Below are 27,776 nucleotides of genomic sequence, written 5' to 3' on the forward strand. Positions count from 1 at the left end.
TGTGAACCGGTGATGCAGACTTCCCAGCCACGGCATGTGAGGAAAAGACAGACTCTCTGAATAGCCTTGAAATAACAGCTATGGAACAAGAAAGTGGGGACACGAATGTGCCAGATCCACAGCCACCTCAGACAGCCCAGCAAAGGACCCAGAAGGCTACGCCGAAGCCTGAGGTGACATACATCCCATCTCTATTGCAAAGACAGTCACACACTCGCCGACTCACTGTTGCGTGTGCCGATGAGACCAGGGCCGGACTGGTCGTAGTGGGCATCAGGCATTTTTCCGGTGGGCCGAAAGGGTGGGGAATGGTTTTGGACCCATGGGGACTGTTTTTGCTAGTTGGGGCCGGTTTTGCAGCAATATCGGCCCCCTGTAACAAAAGCGAGAGCGGTGCTTTTCACTAGCACCCCCTGGCCCCCCTACTGGGGCCGGTCGAGTAGATTGCCAGGGCTGGTTGCTGTTCCCAGTCCGGCCATGAATAAGACAGTTGTATGCTACAAACATTTTGGGTAAGACAATACGTGCACTGAAACACAGTGTGACCTTTGTCTTAACATCTGCATAGGGCAAACTGTGCAACTTAATCAAACTGCTGGCATTGTAGCGGGGGCAGTGCAGTCACTGGCTCAAAGTGAGGTTGAAATTTCTACAAGGAAGAGATCCAACATGGTAGCTCGCTCACTTAGTCAAGCTGTGAGGCGCCCTGTAAATGTGACAGCAAATCTCACTGAATGCCTACTTGATACACAAGGACACAGAGATAGGTCCTCGGGTGATATATAGAGTTTGGTGACTCTTTCAGGGACCTTAAGCATGTGTACCAGAGTAAGCTGTAATATAGTGGAACAAACACCATGCACAAGACGTGTTCATTTGCATGCATGTGGGTCAGGTAATGCTACAAGTGCATCGTTTTGATGACTGGAAGTAATTAGCACTATCCAGGTTAGCTACAGATATTGCCAACAGTCATTCACATATGCTATAAAACGATAGGCCCAGACATTTATTTGTTTTATAGTTGTTTTTTTAAATTTGAGTTTATTTGACTCAATGTGCAACTGCAGTGCTTAATTTGAGCCGTGGTTTCCGGCGCTCAGCACCGGCACTTAATTGTCAACATCGGCGCTTGTGACAGTCTGCCACAAGGTGGCACTGTCGCAGATGACCACAATAGCAGTCAATTATTAATTCAATATACATTAAAAATGACACCTGCCGCCCAGGCCATTCTTATAGCTTTGGGGGCCTGGAATAGTTTGAATTGTCACACTTGTAGGACTGTGATGGTTCGTAGTTGTGTTGTTACTATCTCTGACTTCCTGACGAGAGCCCTGGCACTTATTTATTTACAAATTAAGCACTGCAGCAAAAGTGACATTTATTTCAGAGCTATTCTCACGCTGTTGTATCCACAAGCACATATGCAGGTATAATGATGTTTCAGTAGCATAACGTGTAGTTTTGAAGTTCAATGATATTAGATATATAATTAAAAACATTGCTTGTATGTCTTCTTCCAGTGCTGTTACATATCGCCACACAGGGAGTGGTTGAACATGTTAGTCCCTGTCTGCATTCACATCCTTAGAATAATGATAGGTGCAAGCAACATTTGTACTTATGATGGATTAGACCAAACTAGTAATTGCACCTCATTTGAAAGAATATTGATTTCTTACATGGTTGTTTTGTACGGCATTTGTACAGTGCCTCATGATTACGGTAAAGCACTTGCCTAATTGTGTTACACAACAGTAACGTGTAGTCACATATAAGTGGCCTTGAATATTTAGCACAGACTGACGATACGTTGCTGAGTGATATGGTAATTGATTTATACTCCTCCCAGCTCATTGATTGCCTATGCTATGCACAAGGGCTGTGCGAAACTCGCAGAATTTGCTAGCGCATAATTATGCGAAATCACTACTTAATTAAACAACATGCATCTTCTACTGTAAAAATTACCCCAAATCTTTACCCATTTGGGTACAAGTTAAACTAGAGGATGTAATTTCGAGTAGATTTCTGGTTACTTGTGTTCAAAACACTTCCGCTCCCATTCAGATTTGTAGTTTTGCACTCAAAGCGATCCACTCAGGAAAAATAAATCTACCTGAAAAGTTTGTTGACCACTAAATTTAAAGGAACTATTACGCAAGTTCAAAACACTGCCCTTCGTGTTCAGATCTGTAGTTTCGTGTTCAAAAATTGCCCGAACTGTGCGCTTCGGTAAAATAATCAACTTAAAATAGCACTCACGCTAAAAAAATAAAAATAAAAAAGAATGTACCTGAACGCCACCATCGCCCACGCATCAAGCTCTTCCTGCATCTGGGCACAGGCTCCCAGACTGCTCTGCGACCAATCTTGACACTGCATGAAAGCAGTGTCAAGATTGGCCTGAGCGCTGGCAACTTGCGCTCCCAGGCAGACTGAGAGCCTGTGCCTGCTCTCTCCAGCCCCAGCAACGCAGCTGAGGCTGGAGAGAGCTTCACTGCTCATGAGGGTTTGGCCGGCCTTAGACAGCTGACCAAACCCTCATGCGCAGTGAAGGGAGTGCACTACCACTTCCCCACCAGCAGTGTAATCCCCTAGGCCCACCCTTAAGACTCGTCAGAGTGCTGGGGTGGGTCCAGGGGATTAAAATAAAACTATAATAAAACGGGTTACAACCTGTTTTATTATCGTATTATTTGAAGGATGGTGGCAAGGGGGCGGTGCTCCTCTGCCCTAATGGAGGGGTCGCGACTGATGCAAAGTCTGCCAACATATCCCATTAAATACTGCCAAAATGCACATCAGTTAACTGGAACTTAGCAAACTGTACTACTGCGATAGATAGATCTACACCAGTATTCACTAGTCCCACTAGACAAAGTTGTAAACTTTGCACAAAAACCTGATAAAATCTCACCAAGCACATTCCTTCCTCTACATACTATCACTAAGAATGCTTGCTCTCAGTTTAGGAAAGAGCCATTTGCGTGATTCCAATGTTTGTATTTATAGCTGAGCAAGGCAGTACCCCAGCTTCCTCCCCAACATCAAATCTGGATATACCCCAAACCAGATTCTAAGGTCAGCTAACTTCAATCTTTTAGTATCAATCTATCTGCCACGTGATTCCTCACAGTTCTGATTTGCTCTGAGTCCATCCCCTTTTAATTGGAATCTTCACTGTTTGGTAACTGGGTAATCCCTTCTCTGCAGGAGTTCAAGAAAAAACTGAAACCCTGACTGTTGCAACTATAGATGAGAGAAGTCTGTGTGTTGCCGGGTTAAATTCACAATGCTGTAATTATGGATAATGCACATCTGAATACACAGCAGTATTAAAAGAATGTGTCTTCGCTTATGATACTCATACAATTTGGAATACGTAATCCATTACCAAAAGTACCTTTTCGTAAATGTTAAACATCCTACCATCTATATATTACTCAAGGTACAGTTTATAGATAGTGTTGTAAAACATTTCTGCGAAAATGTTAGAGTTGCTCCTCGACATTATAGGGGTCATCATAGCTCAGCAGTTAAATTAGTTTAGGTCATAGAGGGTAGACCCAGGGCACAGCCACAGATGCAGTGATGGGTATTACCCTGAGCTACTGTTGATGATAAACCACTGACACATCTAAGTTACAAATATTATTACCCCAATACGTTACCCCATTGATGTAGACTCTTAATTTAGCCATTTTCTATCCTGCCATGACCATTGGTTTAAAATTCAGACCAAAGCCCATTCTTGCCACCACTTTGACAAAAAAATCACCAGTCCACCCAATCAAAGGCCTTCTTGGCATCAAGGATTACAAGCACCAATGGGGCACTTTCCTTTTCGCCTTTTCTACCCGGTGGAGCATGTGTATAATATTATCCTGGATCTGCCTCTGTTTAATGAATCCATATTGGTCAGAGTGAATGAGTTCCAGACCGCTGCATTATGCCTAAGATGTTTGTGTAGATCTTCAAGTCAATATTTAGGCATGCAACTGGTCAAACTAAGGAACATAATTTAGAGTCCTTTCCTTGCTTTAATGTCAATGATAGTTTAGCCTTAACCATATATGGCATCATTCCCAAGTCTTGTGAGACGGTTTTGAACAATTTTATGAGATGAGGGGCTAATACAGCTGAGAAAGTTTTATAGAACCCCTTCCCGATAAACACGTCTGAGTCTGGAGATTTGTGTAGATTCAGAGATTTAATGAATGCCAGTGCCTCCTATACAGAGATATGGGCTTCCAGGTTCTCCCATTTGTCTGGCGTTAGCTGTGGGATAGGACACATCTTCAGCTAATTCTCTTGGTCTACTTCAGACAGTGGGTTGGTGTGTAGAGTAGAATAGAAATTAAAAAATCCCTGTTTTTATCTTCGTATCTCATCACTTTCGTACCATCAGCTCCCTGACTTTTATATGAAACCTTTCTCCATTTTATGGAGTATGGGCCAAACCTGCTCTCAAGAGTGCAGTTTGTGAGCTTAAGGTGAAGTAGGGAAATTGTGCCCTTATTTGTATTGATTGCATTAAGTTTACCTCTAAGAGCAGTAACTGTTCTAAAAAAATCGACGACTGGGCTTACCTCTATCATCTATGTCTGTTTTGCACAATGGTTCCTCCAATTAGTCTTTTTCACTATATCTAAGTATTTTAAGATGAGCCATAAGTTCAATGCATACACCTTGTATGTCAGCCTTAAAGGCATCTCATAGTCCCATTGGGGGTCTCCCCTATATTGTTGTTTCGAAAGTATTCTGTAATGTGGGTACATAGTTCCTCACTAAGCACTGCGTCTCACATTACGGTCAGATGTAATAGCCATCTACCACTGTCACGTTTCTTGCCTACCCAGTCACTATCGGGAAACTCTCGGAGGTCCTAATGAGGGAAAGCAGTGCGCTATTCACAATTGTGTAATATATTCAAGAGTACGTTTTATGCATGTGAGAGAAGAACACATTTTCTAGTGGTCTTAATGCTGTTCTAGACATGCATCTCTCAGGCCCAGTTCTCACAATGTGTGTTTTATTATTTTAGAACATACTTCTATCTTGTACATCACTGTGCATCTCCTACTTTCCTTGGATTTCACACTGAATTAAGGTTGACCAGCAATATTATATCCCTTTCCGCAAATTCCACTAATGTGTGTAAGAAGGTAATCAAGTAACAGGCCTCACTAGTGATGGGGGCACATACATTGGCTAAAGTGAAGTGTTTGCTTTCCAAGAATCTTTTTATCATTATGAACCTGCCATCTTTGTCTTTACTATGGGATACAGTTGCTGTGGATACTGATCTATTGATGAAGAGCACTAGATTGCTGTGATTAATATGGGTGATGAGTAATAAATAGGAAAGGAGATACTGTTTATGTCAAATTGTATCCCTTTTTAGTCGCTAAGGATACGTTTCCTTGATTGCAACTATGTTGATTCCTTGTTCCCAAATAAAGCACAAAGTACATTCTTTTGTTAAGGAGGTTCAATTCTTTTGTGTTTATAGAAACAATGTTAATTATGGTCTACTGGGTGTTGTGGAATGTGAGTGTAAGAATTCCTCTGTGTGTAAGTATAATGTATTCCTATTCCTGGATGCATAACTGCCCATTGCCAACTGAAAGTGTGTGGGAATCTGAGTCAGCTATGTAAAAAATGACCCCCTGCTTAACCTCCCCCCTTAACTTTAACATAATTATTGAAAGTTAACACAATTATTAATTTCATATCTAAATTAAAGTATCACATATTTAGGTGCACAGGTCGAGTACAAATTACTCAGGACTTTTTCGAGACCCTAATTGATGTGGCTAATAAGCACACCATATTGGCGACGACAACTAGAATATTCTCGCTTGAGCCACACTCAGGCCTTTGAATCTCTTATGCTATAGTTTAGCAGGACATGGGATTCAAATTAATAGTGAAATTCAGAGTCATGAGCATCTCCCTTATTGGCGTTTCCAGAAGTTTACATCCATACGGACCATCACACATGCTGATCAGGAAAAGTGGGATGACAAAGGTCCACATTACGATTGTTTCCCCATGTTACGCTGTTGTTATGGCAGAGGGGTGAGCCATTTATTGTGTTTCTGTCTACTGGTTCATTATCAGCGAATCTTAAGTGAGCCATTTACTCCTGTTCAGTCTGTTTGAATGATTAAGACCTGAGCTGCCGTAGATTTGCAGAAGGTTTGGTGTATTTGTTTTCTATTCAAAGCAATGTAAAGAGAATAAAGCTGACAATAACACACCTTGTCCTGCTTTGAGTTTGTCTGTGATAGGCCTGAATTGGTAGTGGTAAGCATAGGTCGTGGGGTCAATGTTCTGAAATAAAGAACACCATACTCCTGTAGCTTAGGTGATCTTTGCTCTACACATCTCTCAAGACCTTTTCTTTTGCCTGAAAGTTGTGGAATTCTTTCAGCACATCTCCTGGACGCCTTGCGTTTCCTATTCTTTTTCGTTTTTGTTTCAAAACAAATGTTATTGTGTTTACATGGTACCATCTGGGCAAACGCCCTACGTAATTCTCTGTGTGGCGGGGGGCTGTGAACTCACGTATTTGCCCAATCTGTATTTTTAAAAAAAGGAGTGTTCTGGTGTTTTAATTGAAAGTTGGGAATTTGGGAAATTTATATTTTTTGCACTGATCAAACCTTGCTCGAACCTTGACCCTAGACTGTCCTCGCGGTGTCCGCCTGAGAGAGTGGACCCGCCATACTTGTGGATAACAGTCTAGTCTTTTTCCTGCCCAGAATACATAAGTTGGACGCTGGCGTGGCCGCGCAGCTAAGCTACGTAATTCTCTGTGTGGCGGAGGGCTGTGAACTCGCGTATTTGCACAATCTGTATTTTTAAAAAAAGGAGTGTTCTGGTGTTTTAATTGAAAGTTGGGAATTTGGGATTTGGGAAATTTATATTTTTTGCACTGATTAAACCTTGCTCGAACCCTAACCCTAGACTGTCCTCGCGGTGTCCGCCTGAGAGAGCGGATCCGCCATTCTTGTGGTTAACAGTCTTGTCTTTTTCCTGCCCAGACTACATAAGTTGGACGCTGGCGTGGCCGCGCAGCTAAGCTACATAATTCTCTGTGTGGCGGGGGGCTGTGAACTCGCATATTTGCACAATCTGTATTTTTAAAAAAAGGAGCGTTCTGGTGTTTTAATTGAAAGTTGGGAATTTGGGATTTAGGAAATTGATATTTTTTGCACTGATCAAACCTTGCTCGAACCCTAACCCTAGACTGTACTCGCGGTGTCCGCCTGAGAGAGTGGACCCGCCATTCTTGTGGTTAACAGTCTAGTCTTTTTCCTGCCCAGACTACATAAGTTGGACGCTGGCGTGGCCGCGCAGCTAAGCTACGTAATTCTCTGTGTGGCGGGGGGCTGTGAACTCGCGTATTTGCACAATCTGTATTTTTAAACAAGCATTGGCATAGCCAATAGGTCTCGCTTTTGGGACCTTATAAGTATTTAGTTATGCAACTGTTACATGGCTAAACACTTATAAGGTCCCAAAGGCGAGACCTATTGGCTATGCCAATGCATGTTTAATGTATAGTGCTGCGTTTACCCATTGCGTGTCCTCTGGGAGCTCCTTGGTGTCTTGGTATGCCGACTGTTCAGTTATTCCAGTGGGGTGGGCTGTATACGGGGTCGGGAGGGAGCGGACAGGGACACTGAAGCATTAGAGACGATGAAGCATTAGAGACGACGAACCATGTGCATGAAAAAATTCAGCGTGAAGGGTTTTCTTTTATGTATAGTGCTGCGTTTACAAATTGCGTGTCCTCTGGGAGCTCCTTGGCTCTTGGTATGCCGACCGTTCAGTTATTCCAGTGGGATGGGCTGTATACGGGGTCGGGTTATTAAAGTTTTCTTGTTCTCGTTCCACAACCAGCATTGGCCGCGAAAGCGAAAGTGATGGCAGGGACGCGCTCTGTGGTGGGGCAGAGCGAGGAGCTTCGGGGAGCAAGGCTTAATGTGCCATAAAAGCCACATGGCAGCTGCGCGCGTGCACGCTCGCGTGAACGCAAGCACTAGGCTGCCTGTGGCAGCACTTTGAAATGCCTTATACAAAATGTCTCTCCGAGCAGCGCATGCGCTGGCTCAGGGGGATCTAAAAAAGGAGCGTTCTGGTGTTTTAATTGAAAGTTGGGAATTTGGGATTTGGGAAATTGATATTTTTTGCACTGATCAAACCTTGCTTGAACCCTGACCCTAGACTGTCCTCGCTGTGTCCACCTGAGAGAGCGGACCCGCCATTCTTGTGGTTAACAGTCTAGTCTTTTTCCTGCCCAGACTACATAAGTTGGATGCTGGCGTGGCCGTGCAGCTAAGCTACGTAATTCTCTGTGTGGCGGGGGGCTGTGAGCTCGCGTATTTGCACAATCTGTATTTTTTTTAAAAAGGAGCGTTTTGGTGTTTTAATTGAAAGTTGGGAATTTGGGATTTGGGAAATTGATATTTTTTGCACTGATCAAACCTTGCTCGAACCCTGACCCTAGACTGTCCTTGAGGTGTCCGCCTGAGAGAGCGGACCCACCATTCTTGTGGTTAACAGTCTAGTCTTTTTCCTGCCCAGACTACATAAGTTGGACGCTGGCGTGGCCGCGCAGCTAAGCTACGTAATTCTCTGTGTGGCGGGGGGCTGTGAACTCACGTATTTGCACAATATGTATTTTTAAAAAAAGGAGCATTCTGGTATCTTCATTGAAAGTTGGGAATTTGGGATTTGGGAAATTTATATTTTTTGCACTGATCAAACCTTGCTCGAACCCTGACCCTAGACTGTCCTCGCGGTGTCCGCCTGAGAGAGTGGACCCGCCATTCTTGTGGTTAACAGTCTAGTCTTTTTCCTGCCCACACTACATAAGTTGGACACTGGCGTGGCGGCACAGCTGGCGCCCCGAAGGTGCGCCTAAGGCAAGCCCGTCTGCGCCCATCCGCGCTCGGGCCGCGCACAGCACCAGCCATGCTGTCCGTTTTGATGTAGGGGATGTCGTCAGTGAAAGGATTTGCTATTCCAGTGAGGCGCTAAGACAGATAGGTAGGTTAGTAAGTGACAGGGATATCATACCCTGTCTGGAGGGTACAACGGGTATTAAGACTGACTTTGTAAGGAAGGATGTCATTATGGGAGGGCTGCTCAGTGTTAGGTCCTTGCCTAACATTATGTGGAGATTCAATTGTTACTTGACTTTCACTGCCTAGATGTTGTCTTCATGACTGAAACTTGGACCCACCTGGGATTGGAGGTAGAATTAGGCTTGGCCTGTCCTCCGGGCTATAAAATTGTACACAAACCGAGAGCCTGAGGACGAGGAGGTGGGGTAGGGATTATTTTTAGGGAAGATATGGACCTTACCCAAATAGAGATTGACGAAATTGAGGGCTTTGAACTCTTTGGTTTTTCTCCCAAAGACTCTAATTTGTTATAGACCCCCAGGAATGATGAAATCATCTCATCTGCAGGGATTGATCGATATCATCTGCAATATGGCCCTTACCCACTCCCACTCCAACATGTTTCTCATGGGTGACTTTAATCTGTGGTGCAATGAAAATTTAGATTCGGGATACAGTAATCTTATTCAGGCTTGTGAGAGCCTGTGACTATGCCAGTGGACTACCGAACACACCCATAAAGGGGGGAATATACTGGATTTGTTTTTTTCTAAGGAACAGGCCATGGAAGCAGTAGAGATCCTCCCGGTTGGCTGGTCCGACCATCATTTGGTCAAGTTTCAGATACTTGACCGCAGAAGGGGTCGGCCTGCCATCAAGGTAACAAGAATGTTTAGGAGTAGAGATTGGAAGGGTTTTTTAAAAAAAAGACCGATTTCTCCTCGACTTTTTCCTTAGGAAAGGATCTTGATAATGACAGAACAGTGGAAGATAATTACATGGACTTTTGTGACCAGATTCAAAGTCGGCTTGACTTGATTGTTCCTCTAAAAAATTGTAAAAAGACCGGTAGGCCGTCAGCTTGCTGGTACAATGATCAACTGAAAACCCTAAAACTGACTTGCTGAAAGGCTGAGCGGAAATGGAGGAAGGTCTACTTGGATGAGGACAGGGTCTCCTGGAAGGCTACTATGGTAGAATATATGAAGGGAATTGATTTGGCTAAATCTGAATATTTTGCTAATATTATCCCAAACTCTAAGAATGACTCTAGAGCAATTTTCAAAATAGTGAAGGATATGACTGTCCCGGAATGTACACAGTCTAAAATCATGCCAACCCAAGCTCTGTGTGATAGTCTAGCGACTTTCTTTATGGAGAAAATAAGTAACATCATTGATGGACTGAATAAGAATAATTCTTCTCAGAAAGAAGGTTTCACTATTAAAAACAATGAGATACGAGACTTAGGGAGGGATAATAGGGTAGATAGGGTAGAGTCAGGTCGACTGTCCTCTCTGAGTTATTTTGAGCTTCCCTCGGAGGAAACCTTAAATAAAATTGCCATGAGTGTATCTTCGGGGTCCCCTTTAGACCCTCTCCCTCACAAGATTTGGAAGGAGCTGGGCCCTGAGCTTTTTCCTATTCTGCACCAGATTTGCAACCGCTCTTTAACTTCTGGTTCAGTGCCAGCTTGTTGGAAATGGGAGGTGGTTACTCCGCTCTTGAAAAAACCGACTCTGAACCCGACATGTGCTGGGAATTACAGACCAATCTCTCTCTTACCTTACCCGATCAAAATCATTGAACGACTGGTCAGCAACACTCTGTCTCAGTTCCTGGAATCTAACTCCAGGCTGAACGACGTTCATTTCGGCTTTCGACCTGGCCATGGAACTGAGACTGCCCTAGTGACCGTGCTAGACAACCTTCGACTGCGGGCAGACAGGGGACAATCGGGCATTCTTATTTTGCTCGACCTGTCTGCCGCATTCGATACAGTGGATCACTGTATTTTGTTGACCAGGCTGGAAAAAGTCGGGGTGTCAGAGATGGTCTTAGAGTGGTTTTGCTCTTATTTATCTGACAGAAGTCAAGTAGTCTCCCTTCCGCCGTACCAGTTTCCAACATCCACCATGGCGTTCCTCGGGGATCGGCCATAAGCCCTATTCTCTTTAATATCTATATGAGACCCTTGATAGGAATTATGAAGGCGCATGGTGTGAGAGTGGTAAATTATGCCGACGACACCCAATTTTTCATCTCCTTAGAGGGAGACCAGTCGATCTCCTTAGCAACTTTTCATGACTGCATGCAGGAAACTGCCCACTGGTTAAGAACGAATTTACTCCGATTTAACTCAAATAAGACTGAAGTCTTATACTGTGCTGTGGGGAAGGTCTCCCCCTTTTCCCGCTCAATTTTTGGCCTCCCCAACTACGTCTGCTCATGTTCCAGCTGGAGCAGTACGTAATTTGGGAGTGATGCTTGACGCAAATTTGACCATGGAAATGCAGGTAAATAAGGTAGTGGGAAACTGTTTCTCCCTGATTAAGGCACTAAGGAAGATCCTTCCGTTGTTGACAAAGACGGCCAGAGCGTTGGTTGTTGGTAGCATCATCCTCAGTAGACTTGACTACTGTAATGCCCTACTATTAGAGGCCCCTAAATTCTTGATTGAGCGCCTCCAAAGAGTCCAAACTGTGGCAGCTAAATTGGCATTGATGAAACCACGACGCTTATCTGGTTGTTCACTAGCCCTTGCAGAGCTTCACTGGCTACCTAAAATGCAGAGGGTTCAGTTTAAGTCTCTGTGTTTGGTCTTTAAGGCTCTTCATGGCCTGGGACCTATACCTCTTCAAGAGATCTTCACATGGTATATTCCATCAAGGTGTCTCCGCTCTGCCACCGCCTGTTTGGTGAAAGTTCCGAAAATTCAAAGAGCTAGATCAGGAGGAAGAGCGTTCAGCTCGGCTGCTGCCAAGCTTTGGAACAGCCTCCCTCTGGGATTCAGACAGCTGCATGATCTTCTACAGTTTAGGAAAAAGACCAAAACATGTCTGTCTCCCAGAGTTTGATAAACTCTGGAGCTGCCCTATCAGTTTATGCCTATTTCTTCCCTCCACTGCTTGATGAGGATTCACGTACTCGCGCCAAGATAGTTGCGCTCTACAAGTACTGTATACAATACAATATACATATTACCATATCGGTTTAGTCAAGAGTACCAAAGTTTGCATACAAGATCAATGTCAAGAACAGATATAACAATAACAACTTTAAGAATATTGCGGACCGTTCCATTACCTGTAAAGATTCGATAACTTGAAGGTATTGTGTCCTCTAATGTGTGATATTGAATGTGTCATGCTGTGGCTTGGGGTGAATGAGATAAAACATGCATAAGGGGGTCTAGGAGGGAAGGGGGGGGAGTTCTTATGCCCCTGGAATCTGCCCATCGGGACCATATTTTCCTATGCTATATTGGACTACCCCTCGCCTGGAAGACCACAATCTCCACCCATACATCTATCCAGTTCCGTTCGCCATTTCCCTATCGTCGGGGGATGGGGGGTTTTCCCTTCCATAGTTGTACTCCGTCCCGCTTAGCTACGTCAGGGCCAGGAATAAAAAAAATTGTTTATACCGATTTCCCCCAATCCCATCTATGCTGTGCAATAAAAATAACTTGGGGTTGAATGGGAGATCCCAGGACAGCACCTCACCCAAGCATGCTGCAATCTTACGTACAGTCCCATACTGTATGAAAAAACCTCCCCTCATCTCTCCAGCAACGCAGACATTGGGGGGGAAGGGGATAACTCCCATCTTCTAAAGGCAGAGACGGGTATAATACACTCAATGTACGTATTTTAATTGTATGAGGTGGTATCGAGAGGAGATGGTGGCGCCCCATGGACTTTTCCTATTCTTTTTTGGCCAACTATATGAACACTGTCCAGATGGATCTATGTCTGATCTTCTCCCAGAAACTCTGAAAAGGCCTCCTTCAAAAAGATTCAACATTTGTCTACTCAGCCCTTTCCTGCAGGTGGCGTACTCTTATGTCTTCTCTTAATGTGCAGTTTCCCAGGTCCTCACACTTAAGGGTGACTGAGTCTGCCAGAGCTTGGAGGGAAGGTAGTTTGTTAGTAAATTCAGCTTTCATTAATTCAAGCGACTGGACTTTAGATTTCACATCTACGAGTCTTTTGTCAATCTAATTGATGTTGTTTTGAAGTGCAGTAATCTTCTCCTTTAGGTTAGAGTTTAGGTCTGCCATGCCCCTTCCCAGGTCTGCCTTGATCTACACGGTAAATTAATTCTTAAAGTACCGTAACTGGGCCAGCAAGTCATCTTTGGTTAACATCATTCCATTTGTGCTTCTTACTTGCCCGACGTGGGATCAAGTTTTGGTACCCCGGCTAGCAGTCTTGAAGAAGGTCAACACCTTACTTGTGATTATTTATTCAGCAGTATGTGCTATGTTTTCAAATAGCGATCATCAAAACCCCTCAGTGTATTTTCCAAACTCATTCCATTTGACTGCAGCATATTAATGACTGTTTTAAGGGAATCTTCTAACTTGTATTTGGTTGGTCTTTTCCAGTTGTAGGGATATATTTCCAACAGGGACATTATGCTGCCCAATACCTACTAATTACTCTCTTTAGATATGTGCCATGGAGTTTTCAGGCCCCTCTGGTGGGGGCATGAGCAGAAAAAAGACACTTCTCAAGGAGGCTTGGGGTCACCCAAACAAATGCTCTGAGGGCCGAAGCTCGGCACCTGGCGGGCATTGAAATCTCTCCCCATGGACTAGGTGTGCTCCCTCCAACCTACCTCAAGTGAAGCCTAGACTGACCGAAAACCTTAATACCCTTAGTCCATGTCCAGGCTTTATACCAGTGCTCAGGAACCTGGAATTTCTGATGAATGAGGAGCTCTTCTTGGAGCCTCCAATTTCAAGAGTGGCTGAAGAAGATTTTCCCATCTTACCTAATTAGAAGTATCTTCCCCTTCTTGAGCTTTCAACAAATGACCTTTGCTGTTGTCAATGGCACATCACGCAATGGAACCCAGGATGCTCTCAAGGGTTACAAAATTTGTAGCCAGATTTTAGTCACACATCTCTGGGGTAGGTGTTCTCTATATCATCTGCCAATTAAGTGAAGGACATGCTTCAAGGCCACTTACATAGAGTTGTACAGAAAAATGTTTGACACTTACTCAACAGATAATTCAAGAAAATGCTCCCACACAGCACTTCTGAATGCAAAATAGTGATGGTGAATTGTCGTACGGTTTCCACTTACTCAATAGGAACTTTTCGTTTGTTGAACAACATAAACGTTGGGATAGTGCCAGACTGATTCAAAGCACCCCCTCATGATATGTTGGCCTATAGTACCACCATAAGTACCCCTAAACCTATTAAGGTAACAAATGGTTTGGGAAACCTCAGAACATGACAACCCTGACTAACCAAGGAATCGTGGTAACAGATCTAGAACCTTTTTGCTCAATCACTCGTGCATGCTCAAAAAGGTACAGAAGAAATACACAAAGGGGTGTTTCAATATTTATTGAATCATTGTGATTCTTGTATAAAAACATGTGCTACAATGATTAATGGGCAAAAGCAGATGAAAGTGATTAGCAGTATAAGAACAGTGAAAAGGATAAACGATTCCACCATTGTGCTATAACAGTGTATATATGTGTTAGACCTGGCACCATTGGCTTGGGTCTCCCTTCCATTTTTCGCTTTTATCTCCTCTGTGCTTGTTGGTGTTAGATGGTCTGGGCGCTGTGCCACTGCCATCCAGTGCCACAGCGCGAATGTTCCCTATTGTAAATTGACTGTATGAATTGGTATAATCCTAATTGACCCAAGGAACACGATAGGAAAGTCGAATTTAGTATGCCTGAGCTCCAAATATTAAAGTGCATCTTTTAGTGACGATTATTTTTATATTCTGTGTTTCAAACTACTACTTTTGGGAAGTAGGTATATTCTTGCCTAAGCCTTCCCATGTGCTCTGCTGTTATGTGGATTGGCTGTCTGGTTTTAGAGGGTCAGGGCAGGCTGAGACCGACCTGGATTAAATAGAGAGAGCTGCAGTTGGAGTATGGGGAGGGGTGACCCATTGATCTGAGCAGGGCTGTGCCTGACAAGGTGAATGATGGCTCCACCTTCCACTGTGCGTCTGATGGCAGACCCTATCTCCCTGAACGGCAGGATGTAGCCTCGTAAATAAAGTGCGCCAGGACGACACCAAACTGGTTCTGGCTGGGTTCAGTGATTTGTGACTTTGAGAACAAAGAGTTTTGGGGTATAAAGATCTGTGCTAAAACCCCTACAGAGTGTGTTACTTCTGGATGTCAAGACGAACCTCTGTCTGTGTAACGAGAGGGAAAGGACTTTAAAACTTTTATCCATCTTGCTGAAGCAACTACCCAAGGGCCTGATTTGAGTTTGCCTCCTGCTGGATTCCTATTTGAGAGGGATTCTACTCGCAGGTGAGGCCTCTGTTGAGAATTCCAGAGCCTCTGGTTCTACTGCAGAGAACGCGGGCTGAAAGTCATCGCATCGCTATAGTGGGCCACCACAGCTGAGGAGCTGTTGCCACTGAGAGCCCGCATTTGCCTGTGTTACCAAAGTCATCGTGATCGCTATTGTGGGCCGCCGCAGCTGAGGAGCTGCTGCCACTGAGAACCCGCATTTGCCTGTGTTACCAAAGTCATCATGATCGCTATTGTGGGCTGCCGCAGCTGAGGAGCTGTTGCTGCTGAGAGCCCGCATTTGCCTGTGTTACCAAAGCCATCGTGATTGCTATTGTGGGCTGCCGCAGCTGAGGAGCTGTTGCCGCTGAGAGCCCGCATTTGCCTGTGTTACCAAGGTCATCGTGATCGCTATTGTGGGCCACCGCAGCTGAGGAGCTGTCGCAGCTGAGAGCCTGCATTTGCCTGTGTTACCAAAGTCATCGTAATCGCGCTATTGTGGGCCGCCGCAGCTGAGGAGCTGTTGCCGCTGAGAGCCCGCATTTGCCTGTGTTACCAAAATCATCGTTATCGCTCTTGTGGGCCACTGCAGCTGAGGAGCTGTGCCGCTGAGTGTCCGCATTATCCATCTTGCTGAAGCAACTACCCAAGGGCCTGATTTGTGTTTGCCTCCTGCTGGATTCCTATTTGAGAGGGATTCTACTCGCAGGTGAGACCTCTGTTGAGAATTCCAGAGCCTCTGGTTCTACTGCGGGGAACGCGGGCTGAAAGTCATCGCATCGCTATAGTGGGCCGCCACAGCTGAGGAGCTGTTGCCACTGAGAGCCCGCATTTGCCTGTGTTACCAAAGTCATCGTGATCGCTATTGTTGGCCGCCGCAGCTGAGGAGCTGCTGCCACTGAGAGCCCGCATTTGCCTGTGTTACCAAAGTCATCATGATCGCTATTGTGGGCTGCCGCAGCTGAGGAGCTGTTGCTGCTGAGAGCCCGCATTTGCCTGTGTTACCAAAGCCATCGTGATGGCTATTGTGGGCCGCCGCAGCTGAGGAGCTGTTGCCGCTGAGAGCCCGCATTTGCCTGTGTTACCAAGGTCATTGTGATCGCTATTGTGGGCCACCGCAGCTGAGGAGCTGTCGCAGCTGAGAGCACGCATTTGCGTGTGTTACCAAAGTCATCGTAATCGCTATTGTGGGCCGCCGCAGCTGAGGAGCTGTTGCCGCTGAGAGCCCGCATTTGCCTGTGTTACCAAAATCATCGTTATCGCTCTTGTGGGCCACTGCAGCTGAGGAGCTGTGCCGCTGAGTGTCCGCATTTGCAGTCCTATGAGAATCATTGCTATCGCTATTGTGGGCCGCTGCAGGTGAGGAGCTTTGCCGCTGAGTGTCCGCATTTGCCGTCCTACTAGAGAATAATCGCTATCGCTATTGTGGGCCGCTGCAGCTGAGGACCTGCGCTGCTGAGTGCCCGCATTTGCCGTCCTACGAGAATCATCGCTATCGCTATTGTGGGCGGCTGCAGCTGAGGAGCTGCGCCGCTGAATGCCCGCATTTGCAGTCCTACGAGAATCATCGCTATTGTGGGCCGCTGCAGCTGAAGAGCTGTGCCGCTGAGTGCCCTCACTAGTCACCACTTCGAGGATCTTGCTATCACCTGTGAGTGCTGCTGGGTGCCTGCCTTTAAGCCCCATCCCAGGATTATCCTGAGTGCACGCCGCGGACCGCTACAGCGGGGAGCTGTGGCCGCTGCGAGTCCGCCTGTCATCACCGCGGCTTCCTTGTGAGGCTGCGTGCCGTGCCCCTTTAAATCTCAGGTACATTGTGCATCACCGGGTTGCTTGGACCCCGGCCTCGAACTAAGTTTGTTCCACATGCTTTTTGAGTGCCTCTATTGCTTTGAAGTGAATCTGTAATTATGTGCATTGTGGTTTCTTGATCGCTTTTGAGCCTTGTGTTAAGCCTATATAAAGATACTTATTTTTCTATAGCTACTTGTGTGGTGTCCCTTTGTAGTGTCTTCACTGCGTTATTGTGTATGGTCATAGATGCTTCACACACTGCCTCTGAGATAGGCCTGTCTGCTCGTGCTACGTTACCACAGGGTTGAGCAGGGGTTATCAAAGCTTGTAGCCTCTTACTCTGACTTAGGAAGAAATATCCCTATTTGGACATCAGCGCCAGCCGCTGCCAACTGGAGATCCCCATTTCTAACCTTATATGCTGCCATATAAGTACTATGTATAGTGTACTCTGACTATGCGCTCCCTAACCTAGGTAACCAGGGCAGGAGTTCTGTCAAGAATTCCCTACTGGATGATGTAACTCCCTATTACTTGAAGCTGAGTGTATGCAGGTTCCCATCTTGCTCACAAGTTGGACATCCCTCCTTGCAGAGCGCAAACAGGAATCAGCTGGACTGACACTCTGACAATAGAGCTTGCAATGACAGCAGAGTGCTCCTCTGATCTGAACACAGAAATGCGTGTGTATTTGTAATAACAGTATCCATGCGTCCGGGCCGAGGCTTCTGGAAGGGTGACATTGTTTATTCTCTTGTGATAGCAAAGTTGCCTCATGGATGAATAACAAACAACATTTGCACAATGTGTGTAAAGGCCTTGTACTAAATGTTCAACGTGTCATGATAGTGCACTTACGAAGTGGAATCGTAAGCAGTGTGGTTTCAGAGAAACTAATCCCGCACTGTCACACAAGCAAATATGTGTCAAAAGTCATTGTGCAAAAATGAAGGAAAGTTAAGAAATGTGCGCATGTAAAAAATGTCAGTGTTTCTTCTCAGGCCCATGGTAGCCATGTGACAGAATGTCACTGTCAGTGTTGAGCTCAGGTATCCACATGAAAATGGACACGTTTCAAAATATTCCACCAACCAGTATCAAGAAGGGTCAGAAGTTTCCAAAAGACATTATGATTCACATTCCCTGGAGCTGTAGAATGGCCTTACTCGCCTGATCGACGCATGGAAGTCAATGTTAAGAACAGGTCACAGAGGAGCAAGACACCACAAATTGGCGTATCAATGCTTTCAGCAATCTAACTTTAATTAATTAGTGGAGTACACAGAAGTTTGGTTCCAGAATCTCGTAGTCGGACATAAATAGCACATCTTAATATCCATTATGAATATATTGCCCCACTGAAGTTAATATTAGAAAATCTGCACCCAAATGGACAATAATTTTACAAACAATATTTAGGACACATATTAATAAAGAGCTATTTCGGATTATGATATTCTGATTTACAACCTACCAAACCTGCTATAATCCAAGGGCTAATTACCCATCCTGGCAGAATGGAAGCACCCTCAAAACTGCTATTTTTTGGCTCTTGAGGTTTCAAGTTAATTGTTACTTAATATAGAAATGGTTCCTAGCAACTGTCCCACACGATTTAAGGCATGTAAAATATTCAGAAAACCCACAATGGACCAAGGAAATAAGGCATGCTGGGAAGACTGCTGCTTCTTCGCACTACCATGTGTTGTATAGAGGAGAGGGCAGGATTAAAGAATATTAATTATTACACGCAAAAAAAAAAAAGATTATCTTACACTTCTGGAACATAATATACATTAGAAATTATGAAATAAAAATAAAATGCTCAAATGAGGGTTTGTTTCAAAACTGAAGACACAGGTTTTCCTAAAAATCCAGCGGCGTAGCTGGGGGGGGGCAGTGGGGGCGGTCCGCCCCAGGTGGCACTATTTGGAGGGCGGCGGCTGCGTGGCACTGGCCCGTGGCGGCGGCCTTTATATTTTATTTGGGGACACTGACTGACACTACTGTCAGTCAGTGTACCCAAATAAAGGATAAAGGCCGCCGCAACGGGCCAGTGCTGCGCGGCCGCCGTTTGAAGTGCAGGCGCCGCGAACCTGCTTGCAAAAAGCAACAAATGCTGCCTGCAGCGCACGCACCACCACCTCCTAGCTCAGTGGTAGTGCGGTGCACGACGTACCTCCGCGTTTGTGGTTGTCTGTGGGTCCGTGACGTCCGTCAATCTTGTAGCGCGCAAGCCCTTCCAATGACGGCCCTGGGCATCATTTTTGGCCTGCCCTCGCGCCTGAGGACGTAGCAGTGATGCGTCATGGCCCATGAGGGACTTTCACTTCTTGCCGCGCGCGGGATGATAACTTCACTTCAACTGTTGAAGTCTTACTCTGGTAGGAAATGTGTGGGAGTGTTAGGAGTGAATGAGCTCTTGGCATCCAGAGGAGCAATCATGTTCTCAGTATGTGTCAGTTTTTGTGTGGTTTTGCTGTAACACTGTCCTCAGAGTGGAAGCGGTGGGTGGTGGTGCACACTAAATACTCAAGTGAGTGCAGGGAGATAGCCTTGCATGCGGAAGAAGGTGCCGATGTTGATTGACTGCTGGAACCCCTGAACACTTGTGATTGTGAGGGGTCCCAGCTGCCCTTAAGCTGATAAACAAGGTAGCACGTTAGGGTGAACAATGACAGACTGGTTGAAGTGTTGATGAGAGACTGCTGAAGCCACTAAACCTAACAAGCAGAGCAGACAGACTGCATACCAGGAGTAGCAGCAGCTCCACTGAGGACCGGTGTTCTAGGTCGGTATCGGTGTGTCTGGTCTGTTCTGCTAACAGAATCCCCCTCGCTCTAGTCAATCACTCCATCTACCATTTTTAAAGCCACCTTATTGAGAAGTGTGGAGGGGAACTGGAAAGGGCATATGAGGGAGGGTACAAAGCCCCTTTAGTCTAAAAGAGTTTAAGAGCCCCAAGCTTTAGCGATGCTGTGATCTCCCTAGGATCTGCAGTGGAAGGCATGATAGTGCCCTCAAGACCCATAACATGTGCCTGATATTCATAATATCATCTCTGACTTTTAAAAGCAGTGACCAGAGTTCAGGAGGTGCTTGTGGTACCCTTTTGACTACTATAACTTGCAAAAGCTACTAGCACGGAGATAAAAAGCACTGGCTATACCAATAGGTCTGCCTTTCATATGTTGGTTCAATTTCTTTTATTTTTTTTGTTACAAGACTATACCACAAAGTAAAAAGAAGAATAAAAAAAATGCAGCTACCAAAATGTGGCGGCCATATGCATGCAAGAGAATGTTTACATTCAAAAATATATTTCCTGTCACTTTCATTATAAAATACATTTATTGTCACTGTAATTGTAATAGAAAACTATGGGTGCTTTTTAGCAGCAGGGGTACTTAAAACCCTTTCATTTTTAATGCACATCAGAGGATACAAATTGACAAAAAGATAAATCATTTTTGGTTTTAAATTACTGCCACCTTAAGACAAAGACAATTTTTTTTTAACTAAAAACAATAAAAATGATACAGAATTGGAAAAAATCGTAAATAAGTTATTAGCTCACTCTCCCTGGTCCTACTTTTAAGGAGAACATGCACATGTGACCGAGCACATTGCCGTTACTCATAGTGCCAGGTAGTCGATAGCCAAAGTAGACTGATCCATTGCCCAATTCTTCATGCTCTGGTGGGTGGAAGCAAAATATGAATAACAGTTAAATAGATGAATGGATGATAAGGTTGACCTTCGATGTATGTATATGTGCATCTATATTTTACCTATATATTTTTGGGATTACATGAGGCTGGCAAACAACTAAAGCTGTTCCCAGGCCAGTCCTAAGAAGAGTCTAATTCAGCTACAAATGGGAGGCAAACTGAGCTCACTAAGGAGTGATTTCTTACTCACACATGGGATGGAGAAGATAGCTGAAAACCTCTGTCTTTTAGCCTCCAGGCACTATACATTATTAAAACTACTACGAAAGATGGACGAAGGGAAATGCATGCTGTGCTGCACCAATAGTGTATTGAGGCTTCACTTCTACCCTTCAACAGGAACTTGAGTGTTCTGTGCAATCTAAAAGGTTAGATTCAGTTGTAATAGTAAAATCTAGGCAAAAGGGGCTTTCAACAGTAACACCATATTCGAAATGATAGACACCATTAATCATAGCTCAGGAAAGTCAATTAGAGAAGGTTTAATGAATCACTCAACCTCTCACTCTCGACACTTAATCACCAGTCATACTCCGATCTTTAATGTAGTACAATAAAGGAATCTGCATTAGTAACATGAATTAAATGATGTTTAGTAAGTGGTGAATTGACGGGCATTCCTGGCATCATGATCTGGGTTCTACAAGCTACTTGATACCATAGCTTGAATATGTCTGCCGAGTCAGTACTGTACCCCATTTATGCTAAGTCTACGCATGTCGTGTCCTAACAAATTAGACTGCACCAAATAGTTATTGGACTCAGTCTATCCATTCTGATAGGGACATTATCTATTTTATCCTCATATGCAAACTTCTTTTTGAATTATTAAATAATTCTTGAATATAAAGTAATACATGAACTACTTATATTATCACTTAAAAATAAAATTGATTTATGTGATTCTACAGTAACAACAGAGAGATATTGTTAAAGGAATATTCTACACGTAGTAAATTGATTATCATCTTAGGCAAGAGAAAACAGTAGTAGAACTCTTTTGTGAATAATGGCTGGTTAGATACAAAGACTGAGGTGTGCGTGTGCCTAGGATGCTGGCGGTTTGGTATCACAGTTTATAGGTGAAGGCTGTTTGGTGTCATGAAAAGGAACGGCTCGGTTTCCAGAGCAGCGGGGTTTTCAGGTTGGAGTTTTTGTTTTTCCAGAAACAGTGTCCTTTTGTAGTCCATAATGGGACAAGATTTGGTGCCTGCGTCTGTTTGATACCGGATTGGAGGTGATTTTCTTCCAGGAGTGTATGGCTAGAGTTGTCTGTGGGAGGAGTAGTCTTATTTTCATGTTTGTGATGAGACAACAGAACGACAAAAATGTATTTAACTTGTGACAGCATTTTAGTCAGGCAGTTTTTCTGCCTCAAACTATTATACACAATATCTTAAGGATATATTAAGCCGATACAAACTAAGTGCAGGTGTAGAAAAATACTCTTTAGTTATGGAAAGATATGCATTTCATGATGATAATGTTGTTATTCATCCACGTGTTTTTCATTAGTCTAGATTTGCTTTAGCCTTTCATTCAACTATTTCATAAATGTTTATGCTTCATGGAGAAACAAGATACGCACTCTTTTTTCTGACCGCTCTAATTGTCTTACAGAACCTCTTCTTTGAGCAGACACATCCATGGAGTTTAAAAAGAGTTCAGACTTTGTTTGGGTGATAGTGGGGCAATCAGTTTTTGCATACGACCCACAACCTTTTTCTTGCACCAATTAGGTGTTGGGTTGAACGTGCAACTATTTATCTGAGAGCCTAATATCGGTGCACGTATAGAAGCATCTCTCTGACCAACAAGATGGTCAGGGTGACTTTTCTAGTGAGATCTTGTATATTTAACCAGATCAGCACACCCTAAAACCAGTTCTCTACAATCGCAGCTTATGCCTAGAGGAGTAGGTGTTCGTGCCACAGAAGCTGGGCGAGTGATGGGGTAGGTGGCTTGAATATGACCAGAGGACAGGGGTCCTGCACCAGCTGTGATGTCATGGATGAGATGTCATGGATAGGACAGGTAAGGAACAGGTGACAGCGGTCCTGCACGTGTTGTGATGTGATAAGTGAGATGTCATGGACGGGGCAGATAGGGGACAGGGGGTCCTGCACAAGCTGTGATGTTATGAGTGAGCTATCACAAACAGAGTAGGTAGAACTGATGTAAGTTTTGGGTTTCCTTCTGCTTTTCCTTCAGCGGCGTAGCTAGGTGGAGGCGGTCCGCCCCAGACGGCACTATTTTGGGGACCGTATCATGTATGTGCATGTAACTTGCATGATTGAGGTAACTATTAGTGGCGATACTACGTGTCTCTCTGACCTCTTTTAAGTGCTCGCCGTTTGTAATTCCCCAGCACCCCCATCTCCCCCCCCCCGGGCGGCAATCTGAGGAATAGCCCCGGGCGCCACAAGCTCTAGCTACGTCTCTGTAAAAATCCAAAATAGGAATCTTTCTGAAGCACTGCACATTTCTTCTGCCTGGAGTAATACTTTCAAACAACGTTTCTAAATTCAAACCTGTTCCACATAAAACCCAAGAGATTCCGGTTTTAATTTATCAAAGGCCCTAGTAAGTTGCCTATTGAGTCTTCTCCCCAAACCTAAGTGTACCAAAATGAGACCCAAACTCAGACTCTTGAAACCGCAGTTGGCGAAGCGGCATAGGTGCATCACATTGGTGGGAAAGGATCCCCTCCAATCAGAAGATATATGTCCAGTGTTGAGGCTATGCACATGCGCAGAACAGGGATGGATGAAAAGTATATGATCTTAATAATTGGAGATTGTATGAAAGCCCTTCTGTCCCCCCCACGTCCCTCCTCCAAGTTCGATAACACCTTAACAGATGATCCCCTGTTATACTTGATATGTCTTTATAAAGATTGTGAAGTACACCTATAAAGTGTGAACATATTTGTTTTTTTAACTAAAACCTGAGCCCCACGCCTATGTGTTGCTCTATGATTTATACCAGCATGAACTGACCAATATGTAACACGGCCGCTTTTGTCTTGTAGCGCCGTTGCCACTATCTACTATTTTTTTATTTTTTGTGTTCTACAAAAATGGTGCAAACTAGTTTATTAAAGAAACATTTTAACTTTATAAATAATCATTTTTATAAAAATTCAATAATTTGCTTATAATATGAAACTGTCCCATTCCTGAAATGCCCACGTTAAAGTAATTGAACCCCATTTACATTGCGAGAAGTTGTGTAATATTAAATACCCAACCAGCTTGCATCGCTGATTTCTATTCATGTTTTCAGAGTTTTGGTAGGCAAACCCCTCCCACTTGTTTCTTGTCCCTTGAGTGCAGAGCATGCCAACCTGATGATACAGGTGGTTCAACTGACTGGCCGCGTTGTGTATTTGTGACGAAGGGGATGCAGCATAGGTTTGTCTTTGCTAAGGATGGTGGTGAACTGGCAGAGCAGTGTGAAGATTTGAGAACATTCTTTAATTCCCAGTATAGCTCTGTCTTTATTTACAATGGCATAGCTAGGGGGCGGTCCGGCCGGGGTGGTACTTTTTGGGAGACGGCGGCCGTTCACGTGAGGTGAACATTTTCAGGGAGCGCAAGGTAAGTGGTTTCTTTTTCTAAATGTTATTTTCCCTCCTCATCGGTTGTCGACTCCCCTCCCCCTTGCTCTTACCTGCACCGGCCGTCACTGGGTGGCAAAAGTTCTAGCTACGCCACTGTTTATCAGTTAATGGGAAAAGTAGTTTTCACGTGGTCACAATCTACCACTAGAATATTTAACATCTCTTTACCATTGACAATCATTTGTCCTAGGGGATCTCAATGGTCTGTAAAGGCTGCACCGCTACCTGTACATATAGAAAAGATGGGGGATTGAATGAGAAACCACAGAATGAATGCATTCAAACCCCTCTCGCCTTGGTGCTTGCTCCGAGGCCGTACAATCAGCAATTAATTGCTCATAAAATAACACTTGGGTTACTTTGAGAAAAGACAAGTGTGACAGTAAACAGTACACATCAAAGTTTGTGCAGAAGAAAAGACATACTACTCATGAAGCTACACCACAGCACTTTCCCCCTGTAATCCTATCGGTGATATCCCCCAAATTTAAAGCTCAGATAAAAGTTGAGAGAATGCAGATTATCAATAGTATTTCTTGTTGATCATCCGTATACACATAACTTTTGAAGTGAGTTTTAGGTGAAGGTCCTTATAGTGAAGGTCTCTTCTAACGGGTTGCAGGAGTGTCGGGTGTGAAGGTGGTCATCTGGATATATATTTTAAGGTGGATGATTTCCCCAATTTTCTAACTTTCTCACCATGTCACTGAACTTTGTTGACAGGACGCGGTGACTCAATCACCTGCACTTGGAAATAATAGTTGGGTCTTAAATAATCATGTCAACTATTCTTCTCACTCAGCTTCTCTGTGTTCTACATTTCAGCCACCACACCTGCAAATAAACTCACCATCATAAAAGGGAAATGCAACAATGAAGCCAAATCATCAGGCTTGAACTCAAAAAAGGCAGAAAGAAAAAGGCAAAGCGTCAGAAAGTAAATATCCAGAAATCTAAAAATCCCACCACACATCAAGTTCATTCCTTCACTTCTTTACCACAGAAAAGAGCGGAAAATATGCAGATGCTGCCAGCTGAAAAACGCTCTTTTGAATGCAGTGACTAGGTCATTCGAGTGAAATCCATTAGTTAAAGGGACATAGACATCTGTGTATGATCATGTTGCCATTTTGTGTAAACATGCTACACATGGCTAATGTATTTTGTTGTATGGACTGAACAAGACATGGTTTTCAGCGTGCACAGGGCAAGAGAATGATTGCAACACAAAAAGAGGATGGACGGAATGCTGAACATTGTCATACATTCACCCCAGTACAGAGATCTAGGTCTATATCCATCGTTTTTTGCTCACCATGCCATTCTAGTTTGGAACCAGCCATACTGGTTTGAGGCATCACCCCTCATCAGCCAGGTTAGCTTAAATCCAGTGGCATAGTGAGGATAGGACCCACGTCTCGGCATAACCTTCCCACGTAGGGCGACTATAACAACACAAAAATACGATGGATGGAATGTTGAACATTGTCAAACATTCACCCCCAGTACAGAGATCTGGGCCTAAACCCATCGTTTTTGTGCTCACCATACTATTCCAGTTTAGACACAACCATGAGGAAAACTCAGGGTTAACAGATGTCACCCTGTTCCTACTATACTACTCCACATATAAATACAGAAATCACTAAGACTGATGAAGATGTGTGAGTACAATAGATGGATGGAACGAATTGGATGACTAAATGCCAGTTCTAGGAGGTCTGGGCAGATGTCATATCTACGAAAAGGACTCAGTTATGTGTATGTGCCCGTATGATGTGGGCCCACTCAAGCGCCCTAAAACAGACTTTTGCCTCACAGAATCAGTCTCTATGCTTATTTAATGGGAAAAGAAATGCAGTTTCTGAGCTGCTATAACACAAGGCGGTGCTATGGGCTATGGTTTGGTTGTTGGGGGACACCCTACTTGTGGTGCTGCACTTCCTTCATACACCCCACCCTCAGTCCTATCTATGGGAATAGGTATCTATGTACTGCTCCTAGATCTGCATCTACTCTAGGGTCAAGGGTCAAGGGTCAACAAGTGGCTACAGCAGAATTTTCACTTTAGCTGGGCATGGGAGACATTGTGAAAGTGTGGACCTTTCAGTAGAGTGTAACTATGAGGTTTTGTGTTGTTTTTGGAACTCAACAGGTTTCAGATTACATAGATTGCCGTTTTTAACTATGCTATGGCAGTGAAAGCAATTACAAATATTTTACCCTTTCCTTCTGTAAATCCCAGAGCCAAGTATCAGCATGTTTTGCAACTGCGCCCCCCCCCCTCTCTAAAACAGTGGCAACTTGGCTGAGTCGTAAAACTATTTGAATGTAATTATATTGCACTTTGTAACAGTTAAATAGCCGCTAATTGGCGAAGAATGGGGACAGTTATTGATCGTCTGGGAAGGCCTAGTTTATTTATGGAACACAGGATTTGTTGGGATTTAGGACTCCAAACACTGTCACAGCCACATCAGACATTATCTTATAGGGTAAAAATCAATTCTTTTTCATGATTTGAAGTAACTTTAGTGATGCTCCAGAGAGGCTGCAAAAGGAACTCTGCAAATGTGGGCAGTGATGTATCTGTAGCTCTTAAACTGCGCTGAAGACGAGTACCATCAATGCAGAACGTAGACCAAGGCTGCCTCTATGCACCACTTTATTTGTGCTTCGAAGAATTTCATTGCTTTGGATGATGAGTTCAGATATTTAACAGTAGAGAAGTTAAAAACCCTTTAAGTTAACCTATCCTAACAAAACCATCTTTCCAGCCACCATACGTAACTGCACATCAACTGCTCAAGAGGTCATAGAGAATACACAATTGAACAGAATCCGCTACCACATCTTTTCCGTCGTCGAGTGGTTATTGAGGATAAATAGGGTACAAACACAACAGTGGCACAAATTGAAAAGAAGTGGAACTCGAACAGGATTGTCTTACCATCATGATGAAGAATCACAAGGAAAGACTTGTGGGCGTCCTCTGCACCTCCAAACAGTCAGGGTCCAGTGGAGACCCTAGGTAGATCCCAAGAGAAGAAGACAACCCAATTCGTTCTCTGAAATATGTGAAGCCGGCAGACGAGATAGTAGAAACAGCCAGCCAAGCAACTGAGGCCGAGAAGTTTGGTTCAAAGTCCAGACTGCAACCTCGAGTTCTGACACACATTAAACTCTAGTTAACATAAATAC

The 27,776-nt window shown here is 44.1% G+C and overlaps 1 protein-coding gene across 7 annotated transcripts in view; it reads right to left on the reverse strand.

Moving 5' to 3' along the window:
- Nucleotides 1-27,776, reverse strand: part of CRACDL (CRACD like) — a 494,556-nt gene that overhangs the window by 355,439 nt on the left and 111,341 nt on the right. Inside the window, exon 1 of one of the 7 annotated variants that reach the window (XM_085622828.1) lies at nucleotides 27,526-27,618. The exons of the other annotated variants lie outside the window; for them this stretch is intronic. The gene's annotated coding sequence lies outside the window, so the exon portion shown is untranslated. Of the gene's footprint in view, nucleotides 1-27,525; nucleotides 27,619-27,776 lie in introns of those variants that run through there. 7 annotated transcript variants of the gene reach the window in all.

Source organism: Triturus cristatus, chromosome 8, assembly GCF_964204655.1.
Source record: "Triturus cristatus chromosome 8, aTriCri1.1, whole genome shotgun sequence".
In the NCBI taxonomy this organism is placed as follows: Eukaryota; Metazoa; Chordata; class Amphibia; order Caudata; family Salamandridae; genus Triturus; species Triturus cristatus.